This window comes from Pavona decussata, unplaced genomic scaffold (assembly GCF_977016875.1).
Source record: "Pavona decussata unplaced genomic scaffold, jaPavDecu1.1 SCAFFOLD_386, whole genome shotgun sequence".
In the NCBI taxonomy this organism is placed as follows: Eukaryota; Metazoa; Cnidaria; class Anthozoa; order Scleractinia; family Agariciidae; genus Pavona; species Pavona decussata.
This window is the reverse complement of record NW_028145758.1, coordinates 611382-634467: the sequence shown is the minus strand read 5'-3', so window position 1 is coordinate 634467 and position 23086 is coordinate 611382. Positions and strand designations below refer to the sequence as shown.

Genomic DNA, 23086 nt, shown 5'->3' with positions numbered 1-23086 from the left:
ATTGAATGCAAGCTAAATTTAGCGTTATCTAAGCTTCAGAATCGAGAGAAGTTTATTTCCCATACAAGGTCTTATAACGCGTTTAAATTCTCAACGGCTGGCTATAACCCAACACCGCTTGCACTCAGAGGTCATCGTACCCCTACGCGAGTTCGGGCAACTTGTGTTGCGAGCGGACAAAAAATGGTTATGCTTCCTTTCGTGACTGTACATTTTTCTTTTCAAGTTGGAAAGAATGTCCAGTTGTGTTTGCCATACTTTAAATAGCTTTAAACAGGATCAAAAGGCTTGGATAAAATCCCAGGTTGAAATGGATTAATTGTAGCGGAGCTCCGCAAGCTGAAGGCGCGCGTGCGGATCACCATAGCTAAAAGAATTTGGGAAACCCATGAAAGCGAAAAATTTTGGTCTGGTTATGACGTCACTTTGTCCGTCCGACCGTCCGTTGGTACGCAATCCTACAATGCTATGGCGCCCTTGTTTGTTTAGCGGGAAGTTGCATGGCAAGGTGCGTTTACAACAGAATTGATAAAGAACTCATAATACAAAGTCAATTGATATTTTTTCGTTGGTTATGTTGACAAACGTGGAAAGAAGAGAGAGGGAGAGAAAAAGAAAACAGAAAAGCGGGCACGATTAAGCAAAGTTCTACGTGAAAGAGAGCGATAAATAGCAAGTTAGAGCAGACTGCCTGGAAAAGTAAGTTAAAGAAGTCTTACACTTGTCTATATCACCCGTTCGTGATCAGTTATGGCAACTTTCAAAACTCTTAAATAGCTTTACATAGACACTTTAATCGCTTCCGATATCGCTAATATTCGAGAAGAAGTTAATTTTTGAAAACATATGTTTCGTGGCCGTGTTTTTTCATTTGCACCGCACGGCTCTCATGTGATTGTAATCACACGCAAGTTTCAAAGCTCTGAAATAATTCTAACAAACACCAAAGAGTATTTTTCTGTATTCTTAATCATTATTATTTTAATAATTAGGAGCAGAATTGATACAGTTTTGAATTTCCAAACATTTTTCCCCAGGAGCAATTAACTAAACTTACTCTCGCTAAAAATACTATGTTTACGTGATTCCGACGGCCGTTTAAACAGATCAATTGTAAACGAAAATATTTTCTTCCAGGCAAAAAAAAAGATTATTTATTATGCTACGTGTTTCAAGCTTTACACAGATACTTTAATCGTTTATTAAATTCTCGAAACCATCGATACTCGTTTAGAAATTAATTTTTGAACATCTTGCTTCGTGGCCGTTTTTTTGTTTCATTCGCACCGCAAGGCTCTCATGTGTTTGTAAACTCAAACAGGCTTTCAAAAGCCAGACCCTATTTTCCGTATTCTCCATTTTTTAAGGTTGATTTAAATACTAGAACTATTACTATAGAAGCAGAATTGACGCAGTTTTGAATTTCCAAACTCTGCTCTCGCAGAAAATATTATGTTTACGTGATTTGACCGCCTTTTATAGGTCATTCGTATACAAAAATGCTTTCTTCCATGCAACAATCGATAATTTTTCTTTATGTTACTTGTTTAAAACCTTACCGACAGATGCTTCAATTGTTTATTAACTTCTCGATACCATCGATATTGGTGTAGAAATTAATTTTTCGAAAAATATTTTTTCCTGGCCGTGCTTTTATTCATTCGCTCTAAGCGGCACACACAAGTTTAAAACCTCTGAAATAATTCTACCAAAAGCCAATGACTATTTTTCCACATTCTCCATTTGTTAACGTTTATTTAAAGACTAGAACTATTACTATAGGAGCAGAATTGACACAGTTTTAAATTTCCAGACATTTTTCCCCGGAAGACGGCTATCTTGCTCTCGCAGAAAATACCATGCAGTACGTAATTCGACGGCCGAAAATGCTTTCTTCCAGGCAACAATCGATAATTTTCTTTATGTCAGTACGTGTTTAATGCTTTACCGACAGATGATCCAATTGTACATTAAATTCCTGATATCATTGATATTGGTGTATTGTTTGAAAAATGTTGTTTGGTGGCCGTATTTTTTCCATTCACACCACCCGGCTCCCATGTGTTTGTAAACACACACAAGTTTAAAAGCTCTAAAATAATTCTACCAAACACCAAAGACTATTTTTCAATATTCTTTACTTGTTAACGTTTATATAGAGACTGGAATTATTACCATAGTTGCAGAATTGACACAGTTTTGAATTTCCAAACATTTTTCCCCAGGCCCACACTGGGACCCAAAGTGGCCTAAAGTCGCCCAAAGTCGCCTAAAATCGCCTTAAGTCGCCTTAAGTCGCTCAAGGCTCAACACCCTTAAATAACCTAATATGATAAACTTTGCTATTCCTGGACTGACTTTGTTAGAATATGTCTTCATGGTGTTGATTCAAACCTTCCATTGTAATAGCGATCTTCAGATCAGAGTACGAGTACAAGATCGGGTATGACTGACTTTCGCATTTCAAACCGGTCTTGTTCCCAGAGCCCTTGCTCCTCCCAGTTGCTGACCAGTAGAGAAGGAGGCTCTAGGAACAAGATTGGTTTGACATGCGATAATCTAAAGCATGAGCACTAGGTCTTAAAAAGTCGTACTTGCACTCACTCAATCTCATACTTATACTACGATCTGAAGGTTCCTAATATGAAAAGTAATGCAAGCGGCAAATCTATATTAGCATTACAGGGAGTTACCTCCCAATCAAAGCTGTGCACTGAGATAAATTTTAAGAGTCAACTAGGAAGCTTACCCCTCAAAGTTACAGTCCATCTGGGCTACCAGTAATTTTTCTCAGATGCCCGAAGGGAATTATTAATCAGGCGAGCGGGCACTGCTAGAGCACATCCTTGGCCCAATTCTCTTTTCTACATAACAATTTCCCCATCTCACCCACTCACCACTCCCTTAACCCCCAAGAGTTACATGTAATAGCATTAAACTCATCTGCATAATACGACTGATTACAAATGTATTTAATATTATTTGACATAGAGATCACAAGAATAAAAGACGTATAATCACCAATAATAACCTAATAGTGTTACATTTAGAAATACATGGACCCCAGTTAGTCCGGTTTTCAAATACATCTAGATTTTTTTCTTAAGCTTATATTCTGCAAGTTACATGACTGTACGCTCAAAACTGAAACGCTATATATAAAGGTGCTTTTATACGTACTGGGTAAATCCCAAGCTAACCGATCACAAAAATGTGAAGAAAAATTGATCATCTCATCTAGTTCGTCCACCAACAACTTCCACACACTTGGTAGCATCCTCAGATATAAGTCTAAAGACCATAAATCCATCCATCCAAATCAGCTCAAATCGATAACCGCACAGCTCTTGAAGTTTGTTGCCACATATAAGAGAGCCGAACAAGTACAAAAAGTATGGTGTTCTGCATAACAAGGCTTTTCTCGTAAGAAACGTCCCATTACTTTGTAGTTGTTCCGTTGTTAGAAAACGAGACTCACCATTCGAGGCAAGATGGCTGCCGAAGAGCCAAGGACTGTTTTGATCACGTGACATGAAAGCTAACACGTGAGCATGTTCCGCGCCTCGCGTGATCTAGAACAACGCTAGACTGGCTGAAGTCACGCAATTTAAGCTAAAAATTGAATAAATGTATATTATTTGTCTCATTTGGATAAAACAGCAAATCACATTCGATGACGCCCCACCTTATGATCACCCCTTTCATACCACCACAAAAGTTGATCTGCAGTCAATTTCTTTCCTAAGGAAAAATATACCTCACCACTCCGTTAACGGATCACATTTTTATGGTAGATGATGATATTAATGTAGTTTCACTGTAGGTTTTCTGTGAAATATTGTGCATGTTTTTCACGTCACTGAACTAGCCCATAACCCATTTCTGTTACGCTACGTGATCAATGTGCACAACACTTACCTCACAAAAAAGACATCGCCTGCTGTGAACAATTAGCAAATATATACATTCTTAATTACTGAAACTATCATTTTGGTGGACGGATGCAAATTCACTGACAAAGATGGCCTAGATTTTACCTTCATCTGGGTCCATGATTGTGGAGATCGACGCGGTGGGATCTCGAGAAGAGTCTGAGAGGAACTGGAACTTAGAATACAAAATGGCGGCTTGACTACACAGCACGACACGGAGAAACGTCGCGAGTCTTTCTTAATTTGGCCAATTTTTGACCGGAATTTTAACCCTCAAATGGGTAAAAGTTTCAATTTCATTTAAGTTTATGTCTTTTTCATGATTCAACTCGATCCGTGTTGATCCGACCCGGACTGGCAGTCCGAGTTGATCCGGTCCGACTTTTGTACCTGCCTATTGCCAATAAATTGATCCAATAGGTGAATTTCATCAACCAGATAAATTTACACCAAAAAAAACCCCACATCCTTGCTTCCTTTACTCTAGCAATTTCATGCCATAGCCACATAAGCTAGTCACAAATGAGATAAAGTCACAGTGTCGTTCTTTGAAAACAAATTTCTTAAAAGGTGTGGCTCAAACAAATGAATATAATAACACAAAACTATATGCAACAGAGCATAAATATTTTTCAATATCATATTGAACTGACAATCTGGTAGCCAGCTAGGGGCTTCAGTGCGAAGGCTACATTATGAAAACAGTAAAACGTCTACTTATATGCCAGTTACCTGGATGGTCCCATGTCCCCAGTGCAATGCATTTGGTTGGAATGTGCCTGTTTCCCATGCCAACAAACTCATATTCAGCATTTAGAAGACAATCAAAACATATCAATGTACTAAATATATATCACAAATGAAATATATTATGCATAAGTAGCCTATGTGATTGGCACTTATCAAACCACCCAATTCGAATTCTCTTCTCTGAAAAACAGCAGTCAGATAATGCTTCTGATACCGTAAAAGCTCTATTAAGCCCCTTGGTGGATTATTTCTTTTCTGGCCTCAAGACAGGGGGGCTTAACAGAGATACAGGGTTTATTACAGAATCTGGACTTCAAATGGTGGCCTTATTAGAGAGGGGGGGGGGGGGCTTAAAAGAGAGGAGGGGTTTAATACAGCTTTTACAGTATACATGTAACAGAAAACAGAATACAAAATACAGGTAAAGTGTTGAGAAGTCTACCATATGTAACACCCACTACCTAACTTACTGTTATCAACACACCTCAAAGTCATTCTAGCTAGGCCTATGTCTATATTCCAAAAAAAAAAGAGCACTGAAAGTTGTGTGTGTCACATCTACTGTATAAAAGTTGTGGTTTATTTATTAGTGTTAACATTATTAATATTTTTTGGGTGGTGGGGGTGGGACTTTTCATAGCCTGCTTAAAGGCTCTCTTTTGGGGTTTGTGTGTGAGCAACAAAGCCGCAAAAAGCAAGCAGCGAAGTCACGAGGGATTCAGGGAAATGGGGCCTGCTCACAATTCACAGCTTCGTTGCTCACGTGCAAACCCCAAAAGAGGGCCTGTAAGCAGGTTAGAATTTTCAAAACAATTTATTTATTTTTATTTGGTTTCTCTCAAATTAATATTATTATTTCAAACTTAAGAGACAGTCCGCGTTAGATTCGACCGGTCAATTTGGGCCAGTCGTTCGATTTCCTTCAAATTTTCAGCAACAGACAAAGTTGATATAACATTAATGAAAACACTTTTCTTTTGATTCTAAACTTAACAAGACCCGAAATTTTGAGGCGAATGTTCAACCCTCCCGAATCCCCGAAAATCGACCTTTCACCGAGTCGAAATTACCCCGTTTTCGGATGTTTGCCGCCGAAATAATATTTATCCGAAAAACCTTACATTTATACCACGAACACATACACTATACTTCTTTACAAATATGGTATATAGAACTCATATTATTGAGAACTTTTAAAAGGAGGGCATCTCAAACATACCAATGTTAACGATTCGTGCACGGAGCGAGTCAAGTGCTGCAACAAAAACCAACATTTCTCAAAATTCTGACTTACTCTGGAAGTCTCGTGTATTTTTTCAAAGAGCACTAGGATAGTGTCCTTAAACTACGGAATAATATTTAGTGGATCTCTATACTGCGAAAAGTTACGGTCGCAACAATTTTGGGCAAATCTCTTATTTTCCGACACGTATTGTGTGACAGCGATGGCATCCCAAGGCAACAAATTTCGACTTTTTCTGTCTTGACCGCAACTTAAAGTAGACAAATGCGTTTTAAAAGGGTAAAAAATTAAAAACGTACCTTAAAAGTTCCACTGTTTTGCTTCCAAGACTTCATGTTTCACCGATTAACTGTTAGCAAATTTGATGGCCGTGTCACGGGATCCGTGTTCTTTATTTGTTGGCTTGCAGGCGACGATCATGCTAGCTAAAAACCTGAAACATCTCTATAGAGTTCCGTAAAATTAGTTCTGTTATTGAACCGGGCACTCTGCCGACCAAACAGTCATAAGTTGCAGAATTTATATCGAGGAAAGACTTTTGAAAGTTGTCGTCCATCTTTGTTTTGAAATAACAACCGCTGACAGTAACAACACTTCCGGTCTGATCGAACCGGAAACAGAACATAGTCTACAGTAAGAAGTCGTGCACTAAGTTCAATTTCTGCTGTTAATTACTTGATTATTTCTAGCTTATTTTCTACTTCAAATGCATACATGTTTATGCAGGGCAACTCATTATTTAACCCTTTTACGTTATCTATAATGTATTTTACTAAAATAATAACAAAAACTGTAAAAAAAAAAATATCGAAAAACTGCGAAATATATAGAAATGAGACTTCAGAAAGGTCTCAACAGCAACTGCAAATTTACGAAACTTGCAATAAATGAGACGTCAGAATGGTCTCACCGAGAATTGCGAATTCTAATGTAAAACGAAGAAAATGCAGGAAACTGCGAAAATTTGCAATTTTCAGTTGAAAATCGTAAACTTTGTAGCGACAATTTCGTCCTTGACCGGCATACCGCTACAATAAAAGAGGCTAAGGCTAGCAGAGTTTTTCTTTATCTTGTTTGTTTTCCGGGGGTTTTATTTAGGCTAAACTTTTCAGCGGCTCTCCTGTTTGCTATCTCCGAGAGCGACAGGTAGCTGCATGGAAGGCAATCATTAAAAACTGAGTGTACCTAAATATTATTCTGTCTCTTAGCTAAATAATTTTACAGAAAACACGAACATTTTTCAACAACGATAGCCAAGTGCTGAACCAAATCCTTCTTTCTGTCCTTTGCTGTAAATGGGACTTCATGGTTCTTTAGAATGTTCTTTAGCATTGAAACATTAAACTGTGAAAGTTTGTTGGTTTTCCGGTACTGGCAAAGGTCATAGACGTCGTAGTAAATGGGATCAGTGTAGAAGGCCGATCTCGTCAACAATGCTGTTCACCACTTCTTGTCTGTTGCTTTCTTCTTCCTATTCCAGTATTTCTTCAATTTCTGTTTTTTGTCATCAGCTGCATCTTGCCCTTTCCTCTTGGATGACACTAGCTGAGAGAAAAAGTTCTTTATCTGAACAGCTGATAGCCATTCTTCTCTGGAAAAGCGACGCTCATTTTGTTCATCTCGGGCGTTTTGCATGTCTGCAGAGACTTGTTTTGGGTTAGCCTTTAACCCCGTTCGTTCTCCTTGGTTAAACTTTGCTTTCAAGTAATTCTTTACATTTTCAGAAAAACGAGTTGGGGCAAGTAGCTTTGAAAGGGCCCACCCTCGTGTGAGATTTGAGGGTCTGGTTGCCTGTTCTGAACCACAGGCGATCTCTCTCGAATTATTAGAAGCTTCTTGACTGTCTTCATCTACAGTAGAGAAACGCGCGGCCCACTCTCTCCTTAGTCGATCATAAATACTTTAATTCATTGGCTTCTTTCCATGATCTCCGATTTCAATGTGTATTTCAACAGACAAGAAGTGGTGAACCGCATTGTTGACGAGATCGGCCTTCTACATCCCATTTACTACGACGTTTATGACCTTTGCCAGTACCGGAAAACCAACGAACTTTCACAGTTTAATGTTTCAATGCTAAAGAACATTCTAAAGAACTATGAAGTCCCATTTACAGCAAAGGACAGAAAGAAGGATTTGGTTCAGCACTTGGCTATCGTTGTTGAAAAATGTTCGTGTTTTCTGTAAAATTATTTAGCTAAGAGACAGAATAATATTTAGGTACACTCAGTTTTTAATGATTGCCTTCCATGCAGCTACCTGTCGCTCTCAGAGATAGCAAACAGGAGAGCCGCTGAAAAGTTTAGCCTAAATAAAACCCCCGGAAAACAAACAAGATAAAGAAAAACTCTGCTAGCCTTAGCCTCTTTTATTGTAGCGGTATGCCGGTCAAGGACGAAATTGTCGCTACAAAGTTTACGATTTTCAACTGAAAATTGCAAATTTTCGCAGTTTCCTGCATTTTCTTCGTTTTACATTAGAATTCGCAGTTCTCGGTGAGACCATTCTGACGTCTCATTTATTGCAAGTTTCGTAAATTTGCAGTTGCTGTTGAGACCTTTCTGAAGTCTCATTTCTATATATTTCGCAGTTTTTCGATATTTTTTTTTTTTACAGTTTTTGTTATTATTTTAGTAAAATTGCTGGTTTTCACATGACGTGATAAAAAAACTGAAATTCATATCTAAACACAATTTTGGGTTTTTATCTTCATCACATAAAAGAAAATGTAAAATACTATCGGCTTGCTTGTTTTCAGAAGGAAAGCATTTTTTTTAAATAGAGCAGTTTGAATTTTAGATTTTTGCGCAGTGCGTGACAGAAGGATTGCTGCTCTAAACATGTCACGAATACATGAGAACATCGATTTGCCTCGTGTTTTATTAGGTCTCATCAGCTAACATGTAATAGAAAGGTCTATGTTAATGTGTGAAAGTTCAGCGGAGAGAAGAAGGGCTTTGAAATAGCCAAGGTAAATTTCAGATGTTTTTGCTGGTTTCCGGCCGCCATGTTGGTGTCCATCAGACGGAACACCAACATGGCGTCCCATACTAAACTCTGTAATTTTCCGTGGTACATTTTCTTGAATAACTCGGTTATGAGATATCGCACGGCCCTGTGGCTTTTACACGTTGTTTATGTATCACTCTTCTACAACATAACTATTTCTTGACTTTATCTATTGAATTGTTGAGGATTTTATTTTTTTTTACTTGCGTGACGATGTGTGAGGTGAAAACCACACGGGAAACCACCAATACATCTTAGATAACGTAAAAGGGTTAAATAATGACTTGCCCGGCATAAACATGTATGCATTTGAAGTAGAAAATAAGCTAGAAATAATCAAGTAATTAACAGTACGTTAATAACAATAAAACTCTAGAAATTGAACTTAGTCCACGACTTCTTACTGTAGACGATGTTCTGTTTCCGGTTCGATCAGACTGGAAGTGTTGTTACTGTCAGCGGTTGTTATTTCAAAACAAAGATGGACGACAACTTTCAAAAGTCTTTCCTCGATATAAATTCTGCAACTGATGACTATTTGGTCGGCAGAGTGCCCGGTTGAATAACAGAACTAATTTTACGGAACTCTGTAGAGTTGTTCAGGTTTTTAGCTAGCATGATCGTCGCCTGCAAGCCAACAAATAAGAACACGGATACCGTGACACGGCCATCAAATTTGCTGATAGTTAATCGGTGAAACATGAAGTCTTGGAAGCAAAACAGTGGAACTTTTAAGGTACGTTTTTAATTGTTCACCCTTTTAAAACGCATTTGTCTACTTTAAGTTGCGGTCAAGACAGAAAAAGTCGAAGTTTGTTGCCTTGGGATGCCATCGCTGTCACATAAGACGTGTCGGAAAATAAGAGATTTGCCCAAAATTGTTGCGGCCGTATCTTTTCGCAGTATAGAGATCCACTAAATATTATTCCGTAGTTTAAGGACACTATCCTAGTACTCTTTGAAAAAATACACGAGACTTCCAGAGTAAGTCAGAATTTTGAGAAATGTTGGTTTTTGTTGCAGCACTTGACACGCTCCGTGCACGAATCGTTAACATTGGTATGTTTGAGATGCCCTCCTTTTAAAAGTTCTCAATAATATGAGTTCTATATACCATATTTGTAAAGAAGTATGGTGTATGTGTTTGTGGTATAAATGTAAGGTTTTTCGGATAAATATCATTTCGGCGGCAAACATCCGAAAACGGGGTAATTTCGACTCGGTGAAAGGTCGATTTTCGGGGATTCGGGAGGGTTGAACATTCGCCTCAAAATTTCGGGTCTTGTTAAGTTTAGAATCAAAAGAAAAGTGTTTTCATTAATTTTATATCAACTTTGTCTGTTGCTGAAAATTTGAAGGAAATCGAACGACTGGCCCAAATTGACCGGTCGAATCTAACGCGGACTGTCTCTTAAGACAAACAAAAAATTCAAATTGATTTGAACATTTTTAATACAAAAAAATTAAACTGCACCAAAAATATATGCATAACATTTAGTAAGGTTAAAAGGATAAAGAATACACCTACCATTTCAAAGGATATCCTCATTTGCATTTGTGGCAATGTACAGAGGATGGCCAAGTATGCTGTGTGACTTAGCGGTTGGTTTATACTGCTCAGGCACCAGGGTTGTCACGATGGCCTCTGTCTCTTTCACTATTTCCTCTAATGGCTGTGAGACTGCTTGATACCTAATTTCATCACTGTGGGCATCTCGGAAAGTGAAAACACTTGCCGGAGCAACACTTTTCAGACATATCTGTTAGTCTTTAGTGACGTAAGGCTGAAATGCAATTCCTACAAAAATGGAGAAGTCCAAAACCATAAAACCGGTAGTTTGGATCATTTAGGTCGTTTGGAGAAACATTATTCAGCTCAATGTGGGCTTTGTGCTGTGATGGGGCCTGGTCTGATGACACGTGTATGCAATGTGCACTGATATATGGATTGGTTTCCAGGTCCAGTGTTTTGCACCTTGTGCATACTTCCTTCAAAGATGGATGCTCACAGTGTTTTGCATTGTTTGACAAAAGACAGTTACACCATGCTTAAAGGTATTCAAAGACTTCAGGAAGCTCTTCTTTGACTTTCAGCATCTCCACCATTTGAAGCAAACTTTGTAAAAATATTCACATGCACTGTTCCAGAGGCATCACAAACATCAAATACCTTTACCTCACTAATCCAGGAACAATTTTCAGAAATGAATTTATGCACAGCAGTATTACCTTCCATGTAGAGTTGCCTCATTGTGTCCAGTTTTACTGTTGGAATAATTCCATCAAAAAATGTCTCACCATTTTCCTGCCTTGGGAAAGTTCCGATATTTAGTGGCATTCCATCATAATAGACAACAGTGAACTATTTCTTTAACCCTGGAGTTGCCAAACATGGAATACCATCCAAAGAGTAAAGTCAACAACAACATGAGATTGTTCAAGTGAGGACCTGAATGGTAACTCGGTGTTAACTCGCGTGAATCAAGAGTTGACAAGGAAGGTCCAGGATGGCAGTATGATACGGTTGGAGCTGGTAGATTTATTTCTGTGATCTTTGAAGCCAAAGCGTTTGTTACCGAGGAAGAACATGTAGCAACTTTGTGTAGCAAGTTCCGCTAGAAACTCGCAAAAACTGAAAACAGTTGGCTAGTGTTTCCAGTTTGCAACAGGATTTGGCTGAGACAATTGCTCGGAGAAGAACGCATCAATGTTTTGATAAATCAAATGCTCCCTGGTAATAAGACCAGATTTTATAAAACTATTTAGCCAGTAGGCTAGGTAATCACCCTCAACTTCTGTAATTTTATTCAAAAGAGCACTGACATGAAAGTGTAAAAATACCAACAAATTCATTGTAAGAATGTTTAAACTCGTCATTCACTGATAATCGCACCAAATTCTTTTCACCATGCAATTGAGTTAATAGATCTCTTACAAATTCACCAGGGACAATAGTTACTCCTATTACTTCTAGGTGTGGGAATTGTATCAGATATCACTTTTGGTGTAGACATTGGCTGAGGTCACACTAGAGGCTTTACCAAGGTAAATTGCGCAACCACCCAGTTACCGTAGTAAAGCTGCCAAAGTCATAAAAAATAGATTTGACGCTTTCCATGTGCACTTTTTTCATGATCAGTAAACTTATACGTGACGAGTACACCAAATGTTGACATGTCGCGTGAGTTCATATTAACTGTAAGTTACTGAGCTGTTACTTGGCGCGTAATAAAATTATGGATCAACAAAAGAGAGTTATATTTTCAATTGCTCCCATTTTGCTTTTAATTCTGCTGCTTAGACGAGCACGTAGAATTCGGTTCCTTCTTACAGACAACTATTTAGATCTTGGGACCAAAGAAAGTGCAGCGGTTTCGTTAATTAACCGTAGACGGAAAAGACAAAAACAAAGAAGAGCGCGCAGGCAAGCCTGGGTTTACCCTCGACCACAAGGATGGTTTCAGGTAATGTATAATAACCGGCTCCTTCGAGCCCTTTGGAAAGACCATTTCAGGGTAACCCGGGAAACATTCGACTTCATTTGCCAGCTCGTTGAAAGGGACTCAAACACACACGCGAATGAGCAGGAAAATAAATTTCATGTTTATAAAATATAAATCCATAAATGTATTGTAATTACTGCGTTTGTCCAAAAAGATGACAAACTGTCAACAAAATAAGCTTGGTTTAGATAGACAAGAGATGTACCCACCTCTTTTTTTTGGCAACTACATTCTTATCTGGGGTCAAGTCAACTTTGTTCTTGCCGCTGTTGTCAGGGCAACTTACCAGAGTTAGGTTTACCATGGTAAACTGAAAATTGGGGGTCACACTTCCGGTGCCGTTAACCATGGTAAACTTGAGTTTACCATGGTTAACGTCCTCCAGTGTGACCTCAACCATTGTAATCCTTGAAAAGGAAAATGACACCAATTTTTCTTTTTAAGCTTTAGAACGTGGAAATGGTAACCATGGTTATTTATTAAAACAGGTTTCCAAACGAGTATTGCAAAACCAAAACCAAAGTGATTAGTAAAATTACTATTCTGCACAACAACAGCAAGGACATTCAACATAATGAACCAATCATACCTAACGAAAAGTACTTGTAAGCTGCACTGTAACTGATGCCAAGCTCAGTAGAATGTGTGCAGAAAGCAACATTTAATATCAGTTTTGGTTTTGACTCTAAAGTCCGCCGCAAACAAGGAAACTTTGTTGCGGAAACATTGTTGCCACAACATGTTCCCTTACCACGCAAAAGGGGAAACAGTTGTTGCGGAAACAAAATGTTTCTGACAAAAATCAGGAACACTTTTTGTTACTTGGAAGAAAAAGATGTTTCCGCGAGAAATGTTTCCTGTGCATGCAAATGGGGAAACATTGTTTCCACAACAATGTTTCCTTGTTTGCATGGCTTGCACCTTAAATGACAGAAATGCAACATTTTAAAATTATAAAATCCCAAAACAAGCCAAAACCAATACTCAACTGAAAAATATCTTTAAAACTAATGGATGTTAGTATCAATAACAAACATTCATAACACATTTCAAGTAAGTGCCCTAAGAAATATCACGGGCCAGGACCATTGCCCTGACCCGTGGAGTTGACAACAATTCTGTAGGAGACACCAGTCCATCGGGAAGAGCTTCTTTCAGGGCAAGTGCTTCTTCAGTGATGAAGTTATTCTCCATCCATTCATTCAAGCGTTTGTCGAGGCTTTTTCCTTTAGGATTGTCATAGTGTAGTTCTCTGAAGAGTTGCAAAAGTGACCGAAGTTGGTTCATTGAACTCAGTACCTTGATTTCCAAACAGATGGGATAAAACACCTGCATAGGGTTGAGTAAATAAGCACCACTCCTAAATACCAATTCCACACCAGATTTTAGTTTATCAAATTGTAGAAGAAATCTGGAATCTTCAGACAATAACCGGTCACACTCTTCAGTCCACTTGCTATCAAGGAACCCACGTTTATGTTTTCCACTGTCATCATGCAACCCCAATTGTCGTTTCAGTTGCTCAGAAAATACTTTTTTTGACCTTACTTTTCGTTTTCAATCGATCATAAAATACTCTGGTGGGCTGGGAAGTAGTTTCACCTCTGTAGTAAACCTCGAGTAATCCTTAAGCAGATCTATTGCATGAAGTAGGCTTTTTTCATCTCCCTCCTCGATTTCTACCTTTACCACGTACCTCTCCTCCAGAGCTGTGTGGAAACTCATAAGTTACACAAATGAGCTGTTTCCTCAGATTGAAGATTTGGGCTACTTTGGCTATGAACTCAGCTGGTGACATGTATGTGTGTTCTCTTTACCTTTCTCACACAAATGTTGGTGATACATCACTCGTCATCTCATTCATTTAGAGAAATTTGTGTTCCCTTTACCTTTCCCGTACAAACGTTGGTGATACATCACTCGTCATCTCAATTCTTCGTGCAAAACTTTCGCCAGTTTCTCACAACGCATTGAATTTGCATACGCTACCGTAACATGAGACGCGTAACGCAACTATATGTTTTGTACTCAATACAACGGAAGCTCTATTTCATTCTACGAAAGGCTCTCTATCTTTTGTTATCTACACTTTGGTTACCTACACAAGTATATATTTCGGAGCGATTGCAGAATACCCCGCAACCACCGACCAACTCGTTTGTGTCGGAACTCTTTGTAGAACGAGGCATAAAACAATAGGCTCTATTCTTATTCAATAAGATAGAAATAAGTTGTGGGATATTCTGCAATTAAGCCGTTTAATGTAACACAACCTTACAATTAACGCACCTTTATCGCCTTTACTTTCCTGCAATGCTGGAAATGATGAAGTACCTTGAGCTCTTTCTTCGGTATCCTCGCTCTTTGATAGCCATTTTCGAGAACGATCCAGTGATTCCGATCGCGAACGATGACGTTAGTTGCGGGAACCCCCTGGTATCCTGGAAGACTTTCTGGGCCACCGCGACCTGGCAAACGAAGAAGAACGCACATTTTTCAGTGACCGTGAATGCTTCTTGTGCCTTTTTAGTTAAGCTCTTTCCGTCTCTCGATGACGGGAGTGCGTACGGGAACAGGACGATTTTGGTTCACGCCGTTCAGTGGCCTTGCTTGATCGACCCGGTTTCTCTTTGCCTCTAGATCTGCTAGCGCTGCGACTGCTACCCCTTGTAGGAAAGCTTAATTCTTCGCTTTCATTATTGCCACTAGACGCGGACGTTACATTAGAACTCGACGAAGCTAAAGAAATCTTTAAATTTGACCTGGTGCGACCTACACGCCTCTAGAATGAACATTTACGCACGCACTGTGCGTGGCACATCAGTGCAAGTACTTTCCACGTAATCATACACGTGCAGAACATTTTCCTGGTATATATACCCTGTCGTCCTGTCAGTTTTGACATAATTTTGACATAACCATTGTTTTATCAAACAATCAAATAAAAACTGAATGGATTTCCTAGTGCATTGTGTTAAATATTAAATAAACTATCATGTTCTCTTTGATGTGTGAACAAGCGTGGTGGAAGAGAGGCTAGTTGTTCTTGTGAAATATGTCTTTTTAAACATCGACTGATTTCTTCCATGGTCTCCAATTCGTTGTTGTCATGAAAAAGCTTGTGAAGGTACAGCTGAACATTTTGTTGGAAAAAACTAAAGAATTTGGTGGAGACATAACTGACCGCGTGACTAACAACACGACGCATTTGCTTTACGATCAAGGAGTCGGCTACAAAACTGGTCTGGAATCTTTAAACTTAATATCACTGCAAGATACGGTATCCACTGTCACCACTGACTGGCTCTCAGATTGTATTGCGGCAAGAAACCTTATACCAACCAATGAATTCGAGATAAGTTAACTCACAGCAGTTCGAGTAGGTCGATGGGGGCCTTGGGGGTATCATCCTCAAACGGAAAAGACCCGGGATTGTGGCACATAAGGGAAAGTTGGGGAAAACCTGGTAACAAGCTTACGAAAGGAATTATCGATAAAAAGGAAAATGGCGGACGTACTCTGGCTTTCTTAGGAGATGTACCGAAATATTAGTGACAGCTTTCAGGGCCAACGTACATATTGCAAACAACCCGCTCGATTTTTTTTATTTCTTTTTCTCAATCACAGGTAAAACGCTGCCCTTCGCAAATTGCAAGTTCTTCGGAAGAGCCAGTGTGTAAAGCGGTTTGTGAACCTCAAACCTTGGCAAAAAAAATGCGCTTCAATTTAAGTGGCACATCCAGGTTTCCAGCAGCCCAGACTGTTGTAAGAGAAGCCCAAAAGCCACAAGTGACAGTACGTGATACGTTAGCTTACCGAACAAAGTATGGGGTGGGAGTGTTTTGCGTGTTGAAGACCGAAGAGGAGCAAATTGGGTGGGTGCCAGAAAAAGATCAATGGCTTTTGGAAGATGTAAGAAAGGCATGTCTGTCACCAAAGTTTCAAGTCAAAATAGACAGAACAACTTGCGTTACAGTAGGTGAGGCATTCACTAAGATAGTTATTTCTATAATTTGTGACATTGACAATTAATGGTTGGTATTGTTTTGTTTTTTATTTTAGTCTGAATGAAAAACAATCCTTTCAGACTTTTTTTATAAGTATTTTGAAGAGGCAAGATATATATTTAAATTTAGGTTGTTTACAACTTTATAACTTTGGCAATCACTATATTTCCTCAAAATAATACAACCCATGATGGCATCTGAAGAAAATTGCTAATAATAATAATATAATTTTATTATAAAACGTACATTCTTTAAATAATCTCATTGGAATATCTGTTGCCGCTTTTAAGAGAAGTATATGATATTTTGAGGAAATAAAGTATTATTGAATACACAGTTTATGGCATCTCACTCCCATTAATGCATCCACTATGTATCATGAATTTAAATTTGGGCAATAATAGAGGCAGAAAAATATTAGTTTGCTTGCCAAGGCTGTTGCCTAATCAGGACCTTACACCTTGAAATTCCCAAGGAATCACTTTGGGCCTCTATATTTCTTGTTGTAACACCTACCATTTCAAAGGTTTTGCTCCTAATTCCTCGGCTTTTGGCCCTGTGGCCCCAGACCCAGTCGCGAGCACAAGGTCTCGGCTGATGCACGAGCCATCAGCCCCCTCCAGCTGAGCGTCACACTAGAGAAATGCACCTCACTGTCAGAGATGTTCCGCGCGATCCAGTTTCTGATGTCCGGGACATCATAATACTGGACTTTCCGCGCGTGCACCTCGTGAAATACCGCGTTATCAGCAACAATTGTCACATCCAGGACGACAGAGGACCATGATTCGTGATGGAAAATCAGGTCCGGTCTACGCAGGCCTGCCGTAGTTGGAATGGCAGGCTCTCTGATGCAGGACCACCCGGCTTTACCCGCAGCGGACTGCACCAGGGAGACTATCTTATCGTGCCTGGAAACTCTTGAGCTATGAGTTCTAGGGCATACTTGTAAGATGTGCCCAAGTGATCCGGGTCGCTGGCAAGCGCCACAAATGACACTTACCCCTGTGCAACCCCTGGCAGCACGGACTGCTGTGGGAAGAAGGTTACCACGAACCTTTACCGCGCCAATATAATTGGCGCCACGCAACATATCCGTGCTTTCAGCAACCCACTGATGTTGTTGTGGGACAAGGTCGCTCTCGCGCAAGCCCCGGCCGTCAACAGAGGAATGGAGATCGGTTGTGAGGGCAGCCGGAAGGCTGCACCCGCTTGCAATCTCCACTCCCCCATAACGACTGGGCTCCCTTTGCTTAGCCAGCAGAGACTCAGCACCGTCCGTTGACAGCATCTCCCTAACCACTGGGTCATTGCTGGCCCAGAGACGGTCGATGCGTTTGATCTTCATCAACGGGACCTGATGCTCAAGGGTGACAATTCCAAGGCCACCATCGAAGCATGGAGGAAGGCCTTGGGCGTATCACGCGGCAACTTCAACCAGGATCGTACAGCCGCCCAGCCCGCCACTCAAGTACTTCTTTGTTGTCGAGTTCAACACCAACTGGTGATATAAGGCTGGTATGAGATTGGTGTTGAGGATGTACAGACGTTGCTGGGGCTTAAGGGGGGCTCGGGATATGTTCCCTAACCCCCCATTAAGCTTCCCAGCGATGTCTGCCCTCGTTCTCATCGGAACGAGAGGCACACCCAGGTATCGCTGAACTTCAGCGACACCAATTGCAGGAATCGGTTGACCAAAAACCTGCAAATGGGGTAAGTTGACAATCCACATCTTCCTCTTGCCATCAACGTCGATTTGCAAACTGGCTGACTTTCCATCCAGCCCCGCACTGACTTCCAAGCCACTGAGCCTAAACTCAGCAGCAAGGTCTTCGACCAGGTGCTGGAGGCCGCGAGGTGTCCGTGCGATCAGTGCAATATCATCTGGGAACGCTCCAGCATTCACTCTCACCTCCCCAACCATTACACCAAGCTCAGGATTAAGACGATCCAGAGCCCAGTCAATGGTTGCATTGAAAAGGTGGACAGAGAGAGGATCGCTCTGTCTCACCCCCCCTCGACACTTTGATAGGCTCGCTGCGGTCAGGGCCAATGCGAAGGCATGTCCAGTCGTCTCCGTAGAGTTAACCCAGGTAGCCCAGCATTGGAGATGGCACTCCCATCCTCCCAAACGCGAGCAGAAGACTCTCGTGACTGACACTGTCAAAGGCCTCATAAATGCCTTTTGGTGTTTATTCCACGGCAAAGTTACCTCAAACCAGGAAGCGAGGATCTTATGGAAGCACCGCAAGATGGTGTCCGATAATGTAATCGGGCGGTGCTTCTCGGGTGACGTGGCGCCCTGCTCTTTGGCGATCAGGACAGTCTCACCGCGGCGGAGGGGCGCAGGCGGATAGCCTGCTAGCAGCCACACATTGAAGTGGGCCGCAACCTCCTCGCGCCGAACCCTTTTGAAGTCACTAAGGGATCGGCGATCCGGCCATGGGGCCCCGTCAGACATCCCTTTGATAGCCGTGGTCACTTCCGTGATGGTAATCGGATTGACCAGGTCCCACTCAACCGGCCCCTTTGGTGGAGGTTCTCGATTGTCATGCTCAGATGCGTGTTGGAATACGCCACGCCAGTACGGCTCCTGTGTGGCCATAGGTACTGGGAAAGGTTGCTCCTCCCAGGTACCGGAAAGGACGTTGTGCGCACAGCGCCTTCTTGATAGTTTGAAGGATCGCTGCGTTCGGGCGTAGGAAGTCCTACGCCGCGCCCGCACTGAGCTCTCTGGTTGTCCAGTCCGTACCCTGGGGGCCCCGGTTGACCCGGGTGGCCTCCTGTTAGGTCCTGCCAGCGGAGGCAACCACCTGGCGTATTCAGCATCCAGCATCTCCCTGGTATGGTTGTTAGGTAGACCAGGGGTGATGGCATCGATGTTAATGCCATTAGGGACGCCAAGTTGTTCTATGGTCGCCCTAACCTCCACAGCCCATTGATTGGGACTGGGGTCGGGAGTGGTATCATCGAGAGTATCATTCGGAGACCCCTGGTCGGGGCCAACCGTTTCGCGTTCAATGAGCTCACTGCTCTGGGCCTCCGGCTGCAAAGAGGCCAGCAGCTCATGGTATCGCGTACTCTTACGGACTCCCTTGGTGGCTTCGAGAGTCCTGCCGGGAGTGATTTGCACCAATCGTTGATTGATGTTCCTCACACCCGACACCCGGAGCGTAATTTCCGCGCGAGCCATGATTAAGAGCTTTTCATGATCCCAGCGTGCCTTAACTCTGGCAGCAGGCACATTCTCCGCATGGTACTCAGTGGGGTGCGCCCGGCACCGGTGCTGGGACAGGCCCCTCGCCGACCTGAATGCTCTGTCGCACTCAGGACAGACAGAAAGCAATCCCACGTCCGCCGCTGCACCACCACGCCGCAAATCATCTGTGGGGGCAGTAGCAGCCGCCCCCATTGCGTCTTCATTGTCTCGAACCAGATGATAGACCAAAGGGGTGGTTGGCCCCACTGGCCTGGGAAGTTTTAGCTTTGGGGCCGAAGCCCGTACTAACAGCCCCCGCCAGAGACAGATCAATGATTACCGTGGACGGGGTGAGAAGCTGGTAAACCCCCCACACGTACGACTGCCTTAACTCGTGAAGGCACTTCCCTCGGGGTAAGGACGTAACATACAACTCCCCCTTAAGAGAGTCATAGTTACTCCTGTCTCGAATGTTTATTGTTATGTATTCATTGTGCTGGTACAGAAAATATACATCCCACATCTTGAAAGGACGTTAAAAAATTTCCTAGGGGGAGGGGGGAGGGTCTTAAAAACCATCTGAACTGGAATTTCCATATAGGGTGGGCATTCAAACTAAAAATCTTCCATGGGGAGGGTATGGATGTTTTCTGGAACAATGCATTATGGTGCACCATGAGGATTCCCATTTTAGAAAATATATGGCACAACTATACCTGCTTAAATCACTGAAAGTCAGTTAAAATTGCCCAAAGTCACCCAAAATCACCCAAAGTCGCCAAAAGTCGCCCCAAATCGCTTAAAATCGCCCAAAATCGCCATAAATGTTGAGCAAAATAAGCTTAAATCGCCTAAAGTCGCCTTAAGTCAGTTAAAATTGCCCAAAGTCGCCCAAAGTCGCCAAAAGTCGCCCCAAATAGCTTAAAATCGCCCAAAATCGCCATAAATGTTGAGCAAAATAAGGTTAAATCGCCTAAAGTCGCCTTAAGTCGCCCAAAGTTACGGCGACTTTGGGTCCCAGAGTAGGCCTGGCAATCGAACACAACCGAACCAAAAACATTTGTGAGAGAGTTCGATTGATTTCGATTTCCGAACCCAATCGAACTTAATCGCACGTTCTAAACCATCACTCGAAATAGACAACAATTTTGAAAACATTCTTTTTAAACATGCAAGAACAACAAAGAATTAGGTGAAACGAACAATGGATTCATATGTAGCTTTACTGAAACATAATTTTTTGATCCACTACTGGTATCATATAGAGTCCATTTAGCATAAAGTTCTGTAACAAACGAGTCGAGCAATGCAATGAACTGAAATAAAACTGATTTATCATCCTATAGAGTCTTTATAACAACTATAAGGCCCCGTTTATATATATTTTTTTTATTCATAGCAACGACACGTACAAACAATACTACGTTACATGACTATTTGAGTTACACTACTATTACTACATTACATTACATTGCTTGACCTACTTACAGAAATTGTACTTACATTGCTTGTATTCTTTTTAACTAATTACGAAATAAATACACGTGCTACGTCATCCTGCATACGATGCTAACACAACACACACACACATACACACACACGCACCCCACCCACACATACAAGAGATAATAAAAGATTCCCCTTACTCAACTTTCATCCTTAAAGTGCTTCACTCATCGTAGTTGCTGAGAGTGGTCCACTTAGCTCTATATTTTTCGTAATTGGAATTTCTAATGGCTATTTGTCTTTCACATTTGATCTTGCTGTCTAGTAAGGCAAGAAAGACCTTTAAATTTGGAGTCTCAGACTGGTTTCTTGCAAGAAAAACATGATATTTAGCAATAAGAAGATAATGGTTTAACGCGTAGAAGGTGGTCGTTTCAGGTTTGTAACCGTACAGGATTTCAGTATTCCTAGGACTAATGTTGTCAGAGCGCTTAGCATTCCACCACATCATTATGTCTTTCCAAAAGATTTTAACGTCGGGGCATTCGCAAAGCATGTGAATAAGTGTTTCGTTCGGAAAGAGGCAGCGTTCACATTCTGGAGAAGCCTTTATATTCATTTTGTAAAGAGAGTGATTAGTGGGTATGATGTTATGAATTAGTTTGAATTGGAAGCTCCTCAGTTTGTTTTCGACTGTGACTTTAAAAGGAAGCTCGTATACTGCCTTTACATTCAACCCTTGTTTTCTAAGATTGATTTCAACGATGGGGGGAGAAAAGGATCTTTCTGCAAGCATCACACGGGCTTTTTTTGTAGAGGAGATGTCAAGGGATGGAACTGGTTCGTTATCGCCGTTAGTGAGATTACCTACGATTTCACTTTTCCAAATTTTAGGGATTGCCGCAAGAACACCAGCATAATCGAGAAAAGTAGAGCGAACGCTATATTTGTATTTGAAGTTTTCGAACGAAAGGAACTGGCCATGGATGTTTAGGAGGTCGCTTATTTTCAAAATGCCTTTATTAGCCCATGATCTATAATAAAACGATTTTCCGTTTATCTTTATGAACCGATTGTTCCAAATGATTTCTTGTTTGTATTCATTTGCGTTACGTGGATCTTTGGAATTGAGCTCTTGCCATACAGCTAAAACGTCTTTATAAAAAACAGAGAGATTTTTGAGGTCGAGTAATTTAAGATCGTAGTTACATTGAAATAAGAGAGTTCCACCGACCTTACCTAAAAGCGAATCAAGGAGGGCACACCAATGGCGGTCATTTGCTAGACAGTAACGATTAACCCACGAAGTCTTGAGCGATTTAACAACGTCAGCAAAATTGAGCATATTAAGACCGCCGTGGCTTATTGGGCCGGTCAGAGTTTTTCTTTTGACTTTATCTGGCTTAAATTTCCAAATAAAAGAGAAGATATTGCTGTTGACTTCTTTTACAAATTCTTTGGGAACATTTAATACGGAACAACTATAAACAAGTTTGGCGAGAGCTAAGTTTTTGACGATGGCAATTCTGCCTAAGATCGTTAAATGTCTACTTGACCAAGTATTTAGAACTTTTTTGAGTTTGGCAAGCCTCTCGTCGAAATTGATTTTATTCCCAACCTGAACATGATAAGGAAAAGCGATTCCAAGCGCAATGACGTATTGCTTCGGCCATGAAATGCCAAAAGGTTCTTCTTTGCCTAATCGGCTTTTCAAAGGACCAAGCCAAAGACCCTCGGTTTTAGACTTATTGATTTTCAAGCCGGAAAGGTCACCGAACTGATCGAGAAGAGTTAGTAGGGACACCGCGGATGAATCGTTGCGAATGAAAGCGGTGGTGTCGTCAGCGTACATACTGAGTTTAGTGATCTTATTTCCGTTTTCAAGTCCTTTGATTGATTCATCGATTCTTATTTGGTGGGCGAGTGGCTCCACAGCTAGAACAAAGAGTAAACCTGAAAGAGGACAACCCTGTCTAACACCCCTTTGGAGAGAAAAA

At 41.1% G+C, this 23086-nt stretch overlaps 1 protein-coding gene and 1 pseudogene across 5 annotated transcripts in view; one reads left to right on the top strand and one right to left on the bottom strand.

Annotated features, from left to right (window-relative positions):
* Nucleotides 1-23086, top strand: part of LOC146451470 (uncharacterized) — a 236248-nt gene that overhangs the window by 67624 nt on the left and 145538 nt on the right. The gene's annotated exons all lie outside the window — the stretch shown is intronic.
* On the bottom strand, nt 13500-14235 carry LOC146451479 (uncharacterized; annotated as a pseudogene).